General features: G+C 46.0%; 1 pseudogene; it reads left to right on the plus strand.

Annotated features, from left to right (window-relative positions):
* The first annotated feature begins 7,498 nt into the window (after nt 1-7,498).
* On the plus strand, nt 7,499-7,616 carry LOC126177794 (5S ribosomal RNA; annotated as a pseudogene).
* The last annotated feature ends 8,507 nt before the right edge of the window (nt 7,617-16,123 follow it).

Consider the following 16,123-nt stretch of genomic DNA (forward strand, 5'->3'; position numbering starts at 1 on the left):
AAGAGCCGCCAAAAGTCTAGGAACGCGAAAAGCGTGAGCAAGAGCGATTAAGTCCCGATAGCGACAGAGAAAATTTGTTAACATCGAGTATAGATTTAAGTGTCAGGAAGTCATTTATGAAAGTATGTATGTATGTATGGAAGTGAAACATGGACGGTACATAGTTTGGCCAAGAAGAGAATAGAAGCTTTCGAAATGTGGTGCTACAGAAGAATGCTGAAGATTAGATGGGTAGATCACATTACTAATGAGGAAGTATTGAATAGGATTGGGGAGAAGAGAAGTTTGTGGCACAACTTGACCAGAAGAAGGGATCGGTTGGTAGGACATGTTCTGAGGCATCAAGGGATCACCAGTTTAATATTGGAGGGCAGCGTGGAGGGTAAAAATCGTAGGGGAAGACCAAGAGATGAGTACACTAAGCAGATTCAGAAGGATGTAGGTTGCAGTAGGTACTGGGAGATGAAGAAGCTTGCACAGGATAGAGTAGCATGGAGAGCTGCATCAAACCAGTCTCAGGACTGAAGACCACAACAACAACAACAGCGACAGAGGGCTGTGCGGCTGTTGTTGGCACTTCCCACAGAAGTTTGAGCAAGTGAAGCGACGTATTCGGCGCCCGTTTAAGCCGTGCAGTCAACAACTGGGTGAGCATCTCGTGTTGCTGTTGAGCAAAGTCAAAGACGGTAATCACATACGCCTCATGCTCCCGGGGCTTGTGGATTGGAATAGTGACACCCTCGGGGAAACTGCCAGGGACCTGCACGAGAGGCGACATAACGTCCTGATAAATATCCGTCCACATGGCGCCATTAGGGGACGAAATGCGCGATGAAACTCTATTTGGAGGCCGTCAGCACAAGGCGACTCGTTTGTAGAACCCACCTGGACTTCGTGATGTCTGCAAGCAATTCCATCGTTGCATCCCCAGGAACCGAGCCAAAGGAGAGTAAGGTGACCGCTGTAATGTTGGCAGGGTCATGATATTGTGCAAAGAACTGCATAACATAATGTGCATGGAGGGTAGACCCTCCGTAGTGTTGAGCAGTTAAGGGCCACAAGCCATCAGTTGTAAGAATATTAATCAAAGTTTTGCGACGGTGGCGCCTTTCTGCTATCACGTGGTTCATAGACAGACGCATCTGCGCAAACGCGTCGTATGTGCGCGCCCTGGCCATAGCTCCTTCGAGACAGCACCAAGTGAGCGATTGTGTGAGCTATGCCTTGGCACAATTCACAATCGTCTGACTCTCTGGCGAATACATCATCATAGTATATTTCAAGAGAATGGTGAAGCAGAAACCCAGGGCTCATCCCACCACGCTGTGAAGTCCCTTCTGTAACCAATCGAGGCCTTGTGGAGGGTATCCTTTCCACAGAAAACCCACCATTACAGGAGGAGACCGACATGTATCACGGCGTTGACAACAAACTATGCGGTCTCGATGAGCTGCCTGCAGTCGGGTGAAGTAAGATGTATTCTGTTCAGTTTCCATGGCACCCATCCACAACATGCCCTTTGACGGCAGAGATTGATGGCACAGATATGTGTGTCGTGGTCTGAAACGCAATGGACCAGACTTAAGCAGTCTGCACCCCACAGGCAATAACGCAGATATATAAACACGATCGGAGGCAGCTGTAAGAATGGCTAGTGAAGTGCATAAACACTGGACGATTACAATGAACATCCTCCCAATCGTCCACAGCATTGAGGAGCTGGAGAATTGATGCAGGGCCGCGCACAGGGAGTGACGCGGTGGTTGGCTCTGATGATCAGTGCACCCTGCCGACCCAGGAAAAGAGGCGTGACTGCCTCGGAGAAGAAACTGAAACGTTTTGCAGCGGCGACCCGAACCAGACGGCGCACAGACGTTGAACATCCAGACGATGCTAAACGTGAGAGTCATAGCTCTGGCAGCACGGAGACAGGCGGCTATATGAGTGAGGATACTGTCAGGCAGGAGGGTCGCCACCCCACTACCAGTAGGTGAAGACACGTGCCGTAAAGCCACGGACACCAAGGTAGGTTTCAGTATGCAACTGCTGAAGGAGGGCCACGTCAACGGACACACCACACAGTATTTCACGGATTAAAGCCAGTTTTTGGTGTGCGCGAATGGTATCGACATTGACCGTTGCTGTGCAGTGACTGTGGAAAGCTACCATCGCCAGGACGATAGGCGATGCAAACACGGGGGAAGCACAGGGAGCTCCCTGTTAGGGTCCCAAGGGACCCTTTTCACAATATATATAAATGACCTAGTAGATAGTGTCGGAAGTTCCATGCGGCTTTTCGCGGATGATGCTGTAGTATACAGAGAAGTTGCAGCATTAGAAAATTGTAGCGAAATGCAGGAAGATCTGCAGCGGATAGGCACTTGGTGCAGGGAGTGGCAACTGACCCTTAACATAGACAAATGTAATGTATTGCGAATACATAGAAAGAAGGATCCTTTATTGTATGATTATATGATAGCGGAACAAACACTGGTAGCAGTTACTTCTGTAAAATATCTGGGAGTATGCGTGCGGAACGATTTGAAGTGGAATGATCATATAAAATTAATTGTTGGTAAGGCGGGTACCAGGTTGAGATTCATTGGGAGAGTCCATAGAAAATGTAGTCCATCAACAAAGGAGGTGGCTTACAAAACACTCGTTCGACCTATACTTGAGTATTGCGCATCAGTGTGGGATCCGTACCAGATCGGGTTGACGGAGGAGATAGAGAAGATCCAAAGAAGAGCGGCGCGTTTCGTGACAGGGTTATTTGGTAACCGTGATAGCGTTACGGAGATGTTTAACAAACTCAAGTGACAGACTCTGCAAGAGAGGCGCTCTGCATCGCGGTGTAGCTTGCTCGCCAGGTTTCGAGAGTGTGCGTTTCTGGATGAGATATCGAATATATTGCTTCCCCCTACTTGTACCTCCCGAGGAGATCACGAATGTAAAATTAGAGAGATAAGAGCGGGCACGGAGGCTTTCAGACAGTCGTTCTTCCCGCGAACCATACGCGAATGGAACAGGAAAGGGAGGTAATGACAGTGGCACGTAAAGTGCCCTCCGCCACACACAGTTGGGTGGCTTTCGGAGTATTAAAAAAAAAAAAAAAGAAGAAGAAGAGCACATCACTGTGATGGAGTGGACCTCACCAAGTGGGTTCCATCCTCTATATACCTCCAGAGCGTCCATCCTCACCATCAACGCCATCCATCCAGGGGACAGATGCTCACAGGCCAGTTCAGGGGTGCGCCCAAAGACACAGAAAGGGAGGAAGCTGCGTCAGGCATAAGTGAGGAAGGGCGGGGTTCATAGGTGGATGCTAAGTGGAAACGGAGGTGGGGAGAGATGTCTCGTCATCGAGTGCCAGGACGTCACAGGACAGCTCATTACTAGTAGGAGGGTCGTCGTCCTGTGTACACATCCCACTGAGGCAGCTGCATCAGACGCAGGTGGGGGAAGATCGGTGCTGACTGGAGACAGGGGCGGCGAGAGGCGTCGGATGGCGGACGGCTGTCATCCGACATACTGCCAGACGGCAGGAAAGCGGAGTCGCTACAGCTCCGTGATCGACAATCTCAGGGCTGGGACTGCGGCCTGCGTCAACTGTATAATGTTCGAGTATAATGACTTTTCTGGAGACTAGAAATCTACTCTGTAGGAATCAGCATGGGTTTCGAAAAAGACGGTCATGTGAAACCCAGCTCGCGCTATTCGTCCACGAGACTCAGAGGGCCATAGACACGGGTTCACAGGTAGATGCCGTGTTTCTTGTCTTCCGCAAGGCGTTCGATACAGTTCCCCACAGTCGTTTAATGAACAAAGTAAGAGCATATGGACTATCAGGCCAATTGTGTGATTGGATTGAGGAGTTCCTAGATAACAGGACGCAGCATGTCATTCTCAATGGAGAGAAGTCTTTCGAAGTAAGAGTGATTTCAGGTGTGCCGCAGGGGAGTGTCATAGGACCGTTGCTATTCACAATATACATAAATGACCTGGTGGATGACATCGGAAGTTCACTGAGGCTTTTTGCAGATGATGCTGTGGTGTATCGAGAGGTTGTAACAATGGAAAATTGTACTGAAATGCAGGAGGATCTGCAGCGAATTGACGCATGGTGCAGGGAATGGCAATTGAATCTCAATGTAGACAAGTGTAATGTGCTGCGAATACACAGAAAGCTAGATCCTTTATCATTTAGCTACAAAATAGCAGGTCAGCAATTGGAAGCAGTTAATACCATAAATTATCTGGGAGTACGCATTAGGAGTGATTTAAAATGGAATGATATGTTGATCGTCGGTAAAGCAGATGCCAGACTGAGATTCATTGGAAGAATCCTAAGGAAATGCAATCCGAAAACAAAGGAAGTAGGTTACAGTACGCTTGTTCGCCCACTGCTTGAATACTGCTCAGCAGTGTGGGATCCGTACCAGATAGGGTTGATAGAAGATATAGAGAAGATCCAACGGAGAGCAGCGCGCTTCGTTACAGGATCATTTAGTAATCGCGAAAGCGTTACGGAGATGATAGATAAACTCCAGTGGAAGACTCTGCAGGAGAGACGCTCAGTAGCTCGGTACGGGCTTTTGTCAAAGTTTCGAGAACGTACCTTCACCGAAGAGTCGAGGAGTATATTGCTCCCTCCTACGTATATCTCACGAAGAGACCATGAGGATAAAATCAGAGAGATTAGAGCCCACACAGAGGCATACCGACAATCCTTCTTTCCACGAACAATACGAGACTGGAATAGAAGGGAGAACCGATAGAGGTACTCAAGGTACCCTCCGCCACACACCGTCAGGTGGTTTGCGGAGTATGGATGTAGATGTAGATGTAGATGAACTGACGACCGCCATCCCTCGGTACTGCCTCCAGCGGCAGTGTAGGACAGACAGTCAAAACGTTCATCGCATCGTCGAGAGAAATCGACTGATTCAGACTGGCAACAACAGGCAACCCCGCCAAATGACCGCCACAGTATCAGAACTTGAGATTGTCTGCGCGACACTGCCCAACGTCGGCGCTTCGCCACCTTTATGTACTCACTAATACTGAGGATCGAAAAATGAATTCCGAAAACGAGATACGCATTTCGTCCCCTATAAAGCGTTCTACTTCATACACCTTTGGTCATTCACGATCCAAAGGAAAAGTTAATTTAACCGTGGCTTGGCGGTAGGAAAACGCCACGATGGTGATGAAGTCGGACTCGTGCACGCTTTAAGACCAAAGCCAAACTTCCATACGTCTTCGTCCATGTGTCATTAACCTGAACTGGTACGCTTACTGTAATTCCAATGCGGGGGAGACACATAATCAAAAGTCGCTAGCATGCTATCAGTGGAAAAATACGATATTGTATTGCCTGTGTTTTTGTAAACAGTCGGAGGCTGCCTGTATTCGCAACAGCACATGCATTTCCTGTGATACATAGCGCTTCGTACGTGAGCATTTCTCAACTTAAAGCACAACTTGTTAACTCTCCTTGTCTCATAAAATATTAAAATTTCGATCTTGCGTTGAGTGCAGTTTCTTTCCCCGATCTATTTCTCAAAGATGCCAGTGAATTAACTTTGAAAAACTTTAAGCAAAAGTGAGGTTTCTTTGTGTAATGGAAAGCACCTGGGCCAACGACCTGAACACAAAAAATACCCACGAAAATTGCACGAACTTGTTTCGTTACAAAATCACACACATTTCCACAGTTGAAATCTCAATTAACATCCCAAAGCTGTAATGAGGAATACTAGCACACCTGAACGACATTCAGATACCTTCCTCGTAGCGTTCAGGAGTCAGCCAGCGTGCCGGTCCAAACCCGCCACCTCTGCTCACCCGCACGGTGAGGATACGTCCGCTCCAAGCAGGCTCGCCAACACAACGGGACAAACACTGAATACTACGCGTGTCATGGCGGTGTAACTACCCTCTCTGTTTAAACACTAGTATCGCGAAGATTTGTAAGTCTGAGTTGGTAGAAAACACATCCCTACAACGACAAGAAGATATATGCCACTCATTCCATCACTCATTTAGATTCATACGTAGGGTCTGGAAGATTGGAATAAAACTGATACTCCTTAGAGAGAGGGGAAAAAAAATGAAGAAACACAGAGACTCCTCTACTTCCTCAAGGTCAGCGACTGTCACAATCAAGCATCGAGAGATAAATACAACATCAAGCAAGATTTCTTATTATGAAAGCGACGTAACCGATCCGTTTGAAACCTTGTCGCCTCACAACAAGTCAGGGTGTATAGACAATGACTCACTAAATCCCAGTCTCACAAGACGTTGATAACAAGCGAGGTTTCAGGCCCAGTGAAGGAAGGTGAAGGGCAACAGTTCAGGCGCTGTGCGGCTGGAGCCAGCACAAACAAACACCGCGCATCACGACTTTCATGTGACGTCCAGCGTCGGCGGAAAGTGTCGGCTTGTTTCCAGTTGGAAACGGTATTTTACGTGTTCATTCGATACAGTAGTCCAAAATTAGCCTAGTGGGACATTCGTTTTATCCACATGTATTGCCAGGAACACAACAGCACGATGAATAATTTCAGTTATTCATGGTGCTTTTATGACCCTGGCAACACTGGAGCAACAGTTTTTACGTTCCTGTCAGTGTGAATGGGTAAAAAAAAAATATCGCACTAGCCTATTTTGCGACCATTTTGTCGAATGGAGACTTAAAATTACTTCAAAAATCATTTTGTTTGTAACGGGAAGCAAGCGGACGCTTTCCGCCCCATGACAGACGTAATGAGGAGTATCTGTTGGTTTAATTCCAACTATACATCGCAAAAACGAAATTGCAAATATATACGGAAATCCTTGAGGTAATTTGTCTGTCCAAGCATAAGATGGACACCTGGTGTATGGTGTGGATGGATTTTGTACACATTATTTTTACGCTACGTGAAGGTGACATTCATGATTTTTTTTTTTGAGTGGGATGGTTTACAGATTCATTATGTATCAGACAAGAATCACAAAACTGAGAGACGATCCTCGTTGAGCTACATGCAGAAAGCTAACACATATTCTCTTTAATTCATTGTCCTTTACGAATCAGTACTCGCTGTGCAATGTCAATGTTCAAGTCTAAGCTATAGAAGCCTGTTTTTTTTTTTTTCTGCGGCGCTTCGAAAATAGCCACCAATGGAGATCCCCAGGATGGTGTCACATACGGCGGGCACCTGGTCACCACCATTCCAGTCGAGAGTATTTCCGTGTCGCTAGCTGGTGCCGAACGTTACGCAGAGCTGTTGATATCCATCAGACATTCAGTGCACATAAACGCGTGCTCGGGTCGGCCGACCTCTACTTACAACTAGTCGTGGCTGTCACAAGTCAACACTGTAGCACTTCTTTCGCTAAAATTGAGAAAATTATATTTATTTCGAGTTATTCTTTCGTTAGTTCGTAAAGATTCCTACGGCGACAGATCCTTTGGACACCTTTCAACCATTTATCATTAGCACGTAATGCCAACGGCCTTGCCGCAGTGGTAACACCGGTTCCCGCCAGATCACCGAAGTTAAGCTCTGTCGGGCTGGGCCACCACTTGGATGGGTGACCATCCGGTCTGCCGAGCGCTGTTGGCAAGTGGGGTGCACTCAGCCCTTGTGAGGCAAACTGAGGAGCTACTTGACTGAGAAGTAGCGGCTCCGGTCTCGTACACTGACATACGGCCGGGGGAGCGGTGTGCTGACCACGTGCCCCTCCCCATTCGCAACGAGTGACACCTGTGGGCTTAGAATGACACGGCTGACGGTCGGTACCGCTGGGCCTTACAAGGCCTGTTCGGACGGAATTTAGTTTAGTTAAACGACAACGTAACATTACACTCGTCGGAATATAACGGTTACCGATTCACGTAGTAATATGCTTAGATAGAAGGTTTCGGGGCTTGATTATCACTGCTTACTGGATCACTCGTTGCTTTTTATCACAACACATGTCCTTCGAGTGCGCTGTGAAATTATTCTCGTACAATTCGTCTGCTATACATCCCCTCACCCTTTTAACTTTCTCTTCTTCAATTTATACTAACTGGTCATCTGACTTCTCGATATTCATAGTGCTACTTCACTTTCTTTAGAAGCTGTCTTTCCCACTGTCACGCATGCTTCTACATCCTTGCATACCTCCTCTAGACAGCCTTGCTCTTCCATTTGCACTCCCTGTCAATCTTATTTTAGTCTTCTGCATTCCGTTTCACCAGCTTCCCCTGCTTCATTTTTATATTTTCTCCTTTCATCCGTTATACTGAATTTTTCGCGCCATTTGAGGATTTGTTATAGTGTTGTCTTTTTGCCAATTTCATCCTGTGATATCTTCACTGTTTAATTTGTGAAAGGTACCTAGGTGTCATTTACTGTATTCCATTCGACTGATTCAGTCAACCGTTGCTTCCTTTTAACCTCTGAACAACTTGTGGATCTTTAAATTTATTCACATCCGAGTTTGTTAATTTCTTATCTTCTTCCAGTTTCTTCATTTTCAATCTGCAATTCGTAATTTATGGTCAGAGCCTTCATATGCTCCTGTAAATACATTGCAGCTTATCACCTGGTTTCGAAATCTCTATCTTATCATTACACAATCCACCTGAAATCTTCTAGTGCTCCCTACTCTCTTCGACAAATGCAACCTTCATGATTCTTAAACCAAGTATGAACAAGCGACTTCCTCTTTCATTCCTTTCCCCGATCCGTGTTCACCTGTTCTTTCCTCTCCTTTCCCCACTGTCGTATGCAGTCTGTCATCACAATTACATTTTCGTCTTTCTTAAATACATGGTTAATTAATTTTATCTCATCATACAGTCTTTCAATTTGTTCATCATCTGTGGAATTTACGACTTTAACTGGCACTACTGTGGTAGGTTTAGTCTTCGTGTTATCTTGGCTACGACAAAATTTTCACCACACTGTTCAGAGTAGCGTGCCTATATTCCTATTTTCATATTCATTGTTACGCCTTCTGCCGTATTACCCATATTTGATTTTGTGTTGATGACTCTGTACTCACCAGTCCCGAGGTCCTGTCATTCCTGCAACTTCACAAGTTCCTGCTCTATCTAACTTCAACCTATCAACTAATCTTTCTAGAATCTCTGCCTACCTACCCGATTAGGGGATGCAAATTCCACGTTCTGATCCGTAGAAAGCCAGTTTTGTTTCTGCTGATGACAACATTCTTCTGAGTTGTCCTCGCCCCGAGATCTGAATGGAGGACTATTTTACCTCCGAAATAATTTACGCATGAGGATGCCGTTAGGCTGTATATTAGAGCTGCATGCCCTCCTGAAGTAGGTGCCCCTTGCTCTTCGAGCGTTCTTAGTACCAGCATAGCAATTACATTCACTAATTTTAAAAGGCCAAATCTGTTACTCATCGAGACTGTTGAAAGACATACTGATTCTGCTCAAGATCCATTTGTTAGTGCCGTCACTCCTTATATACCCTCCATTTTGGTTACACTTATGGTACGTCTACCTGTATCGTAGAGGCACGCAAGCCACCACACTTCGGCAAGGTCAATTGCTCATGGCGTGTACGGAGGGGGTGTGGTTGTGGGTGGCACACAGGGTGACGAGATGATAAGAGGTTGAGTCAGAAATCCTGCGTTGAATTCCTCTTCGGTAATAACGACCAGATTTCACGATATTATTGCAGATTCTCATTGCAGCGCCATTAAATAGTACATCATGTGTAGTTAGTATTCTCTTAGAGATTTTTAGGGAATTAATTACTGAAATTACAGCACCCGTTCATTTAATTGCCTCATTACTAGTATCTGTATTTGTTATCAATACTTGAACTTATGAATCGATTTAACTGATGTCCATGATGAGAAAAGCACTTTAGTGGGAATAAGGGGTGACTGGTCACGTATGTATCGACTGACCAACATTAATAGTCCAGTACCTCAGCAGACAAAGATGGTGAGAACAGGAGCCCCCGAGGTAGCGGCGCGAGAGTTGGAGAGGTCCTACTCCAGGAGACATCCAGTGTGTACAGATGGTACCAGCTGTTTCCTTTTATTGCTCCATGGTCGTCTTGGGAAAGGTAGTACTGACTGAGCTGGAAAAGACTACCTTCACTAGGAGCAGATTTTGAATATACTGTTAAATAATGGAAAATATCAGGTTACTTTCCATTCAGAAGGCTGTTGCACGCAGCGACTGTTATATTGCAAATAATAGATTTCAGTTATCAGTCATCCTTTTTAAATTTTATAGGCTGGAATCTAGGTCTGGTACAGAAATACATGTAAACTTGCCAAAGTTCCAAGGAGATAACACTAACAACACGCAAGAGGAGGGAAGACTGGGGCTCAGGGCTGACACGAGGTGCACTACGTCACACAACACCACTGGGCAGCGATCTGACACCCCACTGTTGCCACACTGGGCCTCCGTGCCTCTGGCCGTTCACACTTGATGCCTCCAGGTTTCCTGGCCTCCAGGCCATCAGGCCTGAGGTTTCTAGTTGTCCAGGTCTCCAGGCATCCAAACCTCCAAGTCTCTGGGCCTCCAGGTCTCCATGCCTTCAAGCCTCCAGATCGTAAAGATTCCAGTTCTCCAGGCCACCACGACTCCAAGCTTCTAAGGTCCATATCTCCGTGTTACTAGGCATCCTTGTCTCCAGTTCTCCAGGCCTCCAGTTCATCTGTCAGCTCTCTAGACCTTCGGGTCTCCTGACCTCCAGGTTACCAGGCTTCCAAGCCTCCAAGAGACTAGGATTCCAAGTTTCCATGCCTCTAGACATCCAGACCTCCAGGTCCCGAAGCCTGAGAAGCTTCCAGGTCTCGAGGCCTTCAGGGTTACAGCTGTTCAGCTCTTTAGGCCTCAAGGTGTGGAAGCCAACAGCTCGCCAGGTCTCCAGACTTTCACATCTCCGGAACTATACATCTCCTGGCCTCCAGCTCTCCAGGCATCTATACATGTCACCAGGTCTCTAAGCTTACAGGTCTCCGGACCTCCAGGCCACTAGGTTTCCAGATGGGATGACAAACGGACACAGCTGGAGCCTATAGAAGATAGAAACTCCACTCACTGCTGATGGGTGAGAAACTGCTCCTTCCTGTAGAGCCACTCTTTGGAATAGACATTTCTCTCGTAATTGCTAGCCCACAGTGATCTGTGGCTGTCTATAGTTAATAATGATATTTAAGTACCGAAGTGAGGAGATTGTAGAAACTTCTTCATTTCCGGTTTATGAGGAGTTACATTTGCTTCCTGGTTATACCTTCTCCTTCAGCTGCCTGCAGCCACTGGGACGTGGGACCAGCCTTCTGGTTCACTGCTACTGCCTGGTGAGAAAAGTGAGCCGAGGGCAGCTCGGATATGCAGTGGTATTTTTGTGTGTCGCGACATGCACCCCTATATTCGAATTAATCTCATTCTCTCTCGTCAAGATTTTTCATTCGTCGTTATAGCCAGCTACATTGGTCACTATACCAATGGTAAACTGCTGGATCGAAGGCCAAGGACAGCACAGGGCCCGTACTATGACGTGGCAGAGCCCATGATGCTTTGAAAGTGAAGAGGCATGCGAGAGAGGGCGTGAGACTGTTTCTCATGTCTGTCTGTGGAGGGAAATTTCTGAATAATGTTCTCTCGTGTGCTACATCTCCTCCAGGACAGGTGGCAGAGGCTGAGGCTGTCTGCCACTGCACTACTCCATTTTAACTCTAGCCTGAAATTTCACTGTTCCACTTCACCGGGCACTTTTAACATTCCATCGACCACCCATGTAGGCCAAGCATCTCGCATATGATATAACTTGATTTTGTCTGAATATGCAATAAATGCAGACATTAGTTTCGGAGTATTTACGAGTTTTAATCGCCCCTGACAGTCCTTTCTTTCATTCTGTCCATAACCCACATTCGCTCATACAGTACAAACTGGCTTCAGAAGTGGGGTGTTGTGCTTCTGTGTTCATTTTGTACAGACTGCAGGATGATCGTTAAACACGCACCAGTTGTGCTGGTACTGTACAGGAAACTGTGATCGAAGGTAGCTGATAAATTATGGAAAAAATAGGTTTAGACAACGTGATTGTGTGATTTACATTTGTTACTGGTGAATTTCCTAAGGTAAAAGCAGCAGGGATATGCCCAGAAGGAGGGGGGGGGGGCTAGAGTCGTTTTGTTATTACATTTTTTTAGCTTGGAATATATCTGCAAATGTGGCAAACAGTGTTTGATGATGGATTGGGAAGCATGGAGACATGTAGTGCGCCAAACAGGAAAGTGTAAGTGTTTAGAGTGGAAATATGTCTTTAATAGTGGAATAATAAAAGCGATGGTAACCACGTTCCTGTTTTGGTACAAAATAATTGCGCGTGTTCTGTATAAGACCCGGCGTAATTGCTGTATAACAATTAAGAAGCCAGATCACATCACACAATGTAAAATTACGGAATTAAAAAAAGTTACACCTAGATCCATATCACACAGTGTAAAATTACGAAATTAAAAAGTTACACCTAGATCCGGACTCGAATTTGAGTATTAAATTCTGTGGATTTGCTTGCTGGGCAGTAAAGCTATACAGTACCGAATAAGGATTTCAGTGCTACAAAACTGCCTTCCTTCGGAGCACAGTTTGTGCCCCAAATTGTACTCGGGGCGCGATTTTCTGAGGCACGTCGTTGCAGTGTCGGCTGCAGCGCAGTGGCGGCCAAGCGCCGCCCGCTATCTTATCTGGGCTGATAGCCGGCCTGGTGGGCAAACACGGCTGCTCCAGCGCGCCACCCGCCGCGTACAGGGGGCTCGGCTTGACCGCTGGGGTCACGCTGGACGAGAAATTCAAAAAAACATGTCACGTTAAATAACTACACTTTGTTGACAAAAATTCTTTTACTTTTAGTATTTATATTTGCTGATTGAAAGTTCTTAATTTTGTGCCAGTGGATAAATGTGTAGTACTTCGAACCTATACCCGAATACTGATCACTTTCAGGAGGACTGACTTTCTCAACTTTCTAGCTTTCCCTTCACAACGACAATTAGATCAATAACAAATATTACTCTATTATACTAAGTTGGTGCACAAGTTCGAAGCATTTTACTATAAGTTTAATATACAGGGTGTTTCAAAAATGACCGGTATATTTGAAACGGCAATAAAAACTAAACGAGCAGCGATACAAATACACCGTTTGTTGCAATATGCTTGGGACAACAGTACATTTTCAGGCGGACAAACTTTCGAAATTTCAGTAGTTACAATTTTCAACAACAGATGGCGCTGCAAGTGATGTGAAAGATATAGAAAACAACGCAGTCTGTGGGTGCGCCATTCTGTACGTCGTCTTTCTGCTGTAAGCGTGTGCTGTTCACAACGTGCAAGTGTGCTGTAGACAACATGGTTTATTCCTTAGAACAGAGGATTTTTCTGGTGTTGGAATTCCACCGCCTAGAACACAGTGTTGTTGCAACAAGACGAAGTTTTCAACAGAGGTTTAATGTAACCAAAGGACCGAAAAGCGATACAATAAAAGATCTGTTTGAAAAATTTCAACGGACTGGGAACGTCACGGACGAACGTGCTGGAAAGGTAGGGCGACCGCGTACGGCAACCACAGAGGGCAACGCGCAGCTAGTGCAGCAGGTGATCCGACAGCGGCCTTGGGTTTCCGTTCGCCGTGTTGCAGCTGCGGTCCAAATGACGCCAACGTCCACGTATCGTCCCCTGCGCCAGAGTTTACACCTCTATCCGTACAAAATTCAAACGTGGCAAACCCTCAGCGCCGCTACCATTGCTGCACGAGAGACATTCGCTAACGATATAGTGCACAGGATTCATGACGACGATATGCATGTGGGCAGCATTTGGTTTACTGACGAAGCTTATTTGTACCTGGACGGCTTCGTTAATAAACAGAACTGGCGCATATGGGGAACCGAAAAGCCCCATGTTGCAGTCCCATCGTCCCTGCATCCTCAAAAAGTACTGGTATGGGCCGCCATTTCTTCCAAGGGAATCATTGGCCCATTTTTCAGATCCGAAACGATTACTGCATCACGCTATCTGGACATTCTTCGTGAATTTGTGGCGGTACAAACTGCCTTAGACGACACTGCGAACACCTCGTGGTTTATGCAAGATGGTGCCCGGACACATCGCACGGCCGACGTCTTTAATTTCCTGAATGAATATTTCGATGATCGTGTGACTGCTTTGGGCTATCCGAAAAATACAGGAGGCGGCGTGGATTGGCCTCCCTATTCGCCAGACATGAACCCCTGTGACTTCTTTCTGTGGGGACACTTGAAAGACCAGGTGTACCGCCAGAATCCAGAAACAATTGAACAGCTGAAACAGTACTTCTCATCTGCATGTAAAGCCATTCCGCCAGACACGTTGTCAAAGGTTTCGGGTAATTTCATTCAGAGACTACGCCATATTATTGCTACGCATGGTGGTTATGTGGAAAATATCGTACTATAGAGTTTCCCAGACCGCAGCGCCATCTGTTGTTGAAAATTGTAACTACTGTAATTTCGAAAGTTTGTCTGCCTGAAAATGTACTGTTGTCCCAAGCATATTGCAACAAACGGTGTATTTCTATCGCTGCTCGTTTAGTTTTTATTGCCGTTTCAAATATACCGGTCATTTTTGAAACACCCTGTACATAACAGATACATATAACGGAGGACTTAGCCGTCAATGATATATTCTTCTTCACTATTTCCAACAATCTGCCAATGCTGGGGTAACTTCTAGATTCCGCCACTGTAGACATCATGCTGTTTTGAGGCGAATAACTCGTCGAGCAGTGTTGGGAGTTCATTTTTCATCCGGAAAGGGCGATCCTTGAAGGGTGTTCGACAGAGAGCGGAAAGTTAAAAATCTGAGGGCGCAAAATCAGGTGAGTTAGTTTCGTGCGGAATGACTTCCCAACCCAACTGCTGTACAGCGTTTTCTGTCTGTCTAGCACAGGGGCGGGCAAACGCTGCACGCGGCTCATGAGCACACAGCGCTGCACGTGTGCTGCTCGCGTGCAATCGTCGAACGGGACAGTGCCGACAGCCTGCAGGTTGCGGCAGTGTAGTACCAGGCTAAGCTGCGGACGTTGAAGCGAAGCGACCACTACGTAGTGAACGTTGTATTTCAATAACCGGAAAATGCAGAGTGAATCAAGGAAACGGAGAATTGGAGATTTGCCGTCTTTTAAAAAGGAATGGGAGAATCATTTGTTCTCTGTGGAAAAACGTGAAAATTGGAAATGTATAATATGTGACAGTATTGTCGCTGGTGAGCGGAAGTTTAATATTGAACGCCATTATACTAAATTTCAGTATGCTGCCGTTCTTAGTGCAATAAAAGAGGAATTTCTCAAGCGATTTGGGGATATATCTTACTTATCCCAAGGTTTTGAATAGTTCTCGAGAGAATCTGGTTTCTGTAGATGATATTCATCTCAGTTTGCAAATAGAATTAATAGATCTACAGTGTAATTGTCGTCTCAGAGACAAGTTCCTTTTGGCAAGACGTGTAATAGTTTTTTATCACGACTTTCCACAGCAAGAGTTTCCTCGTCTCCATCGTGAAGCCATGAAGATAGTCAATGTTGGGCTTGACATACTTTTGTGAGATATTTTTTCTCTTATGAAAATTAATAAGTCTCGGTTAAGAGAATGAAAATTTACGTAACTGTTTGCGTTTGTCTGTATGCAGAAATTTTGTTCCAGACATTAAACGTATTGTAAACCCCACCTGTGATAATTAAATAAAACGTATCGTAGGTAATAGGTACTCTTTCAAACCATGATTTCTGTCAAGCACTCCTGCTAACCTTATTCCTTCGTTTAATAAAGCAGGCCAGGAACCAAAACGCATTACAGAGGAAGAAGCGGAGAGAAGGTATGGAGGGGAGGGGTGAGAAGCGGGTGGCCAGCTTGCCCCTGTGTGCACGCAGAACACCTGTTAACTGCACACGTGCATGTGCACCGCACACGTGCAGAATTCATGCCCGCCCCTGTTTAGCAGAATACGGGCGTAAAGTATCGTGGAGTAGCATCACTTCACACGGTCTTCCTGGTCGCTGTTCTCGGACTGCGCCTCAGCTGTTGACAATAATTGTCCGCAGGC

This window comes from Schistocerca cancellata, chromosome 3, assembly GCF_023864275.1.
Source record: "Schistocerca cancellata isolate TAMUIC-IGC-003103 chromosome 3, iqSchCanc2.1, whole genome shotgun sequence".
Lineage (NCBI taxonomy): Eukaryota > Metazoa > Arthropoda > Insecta > Orthoptera > Acrididae > Schistocerca > Schistocerca cancellata.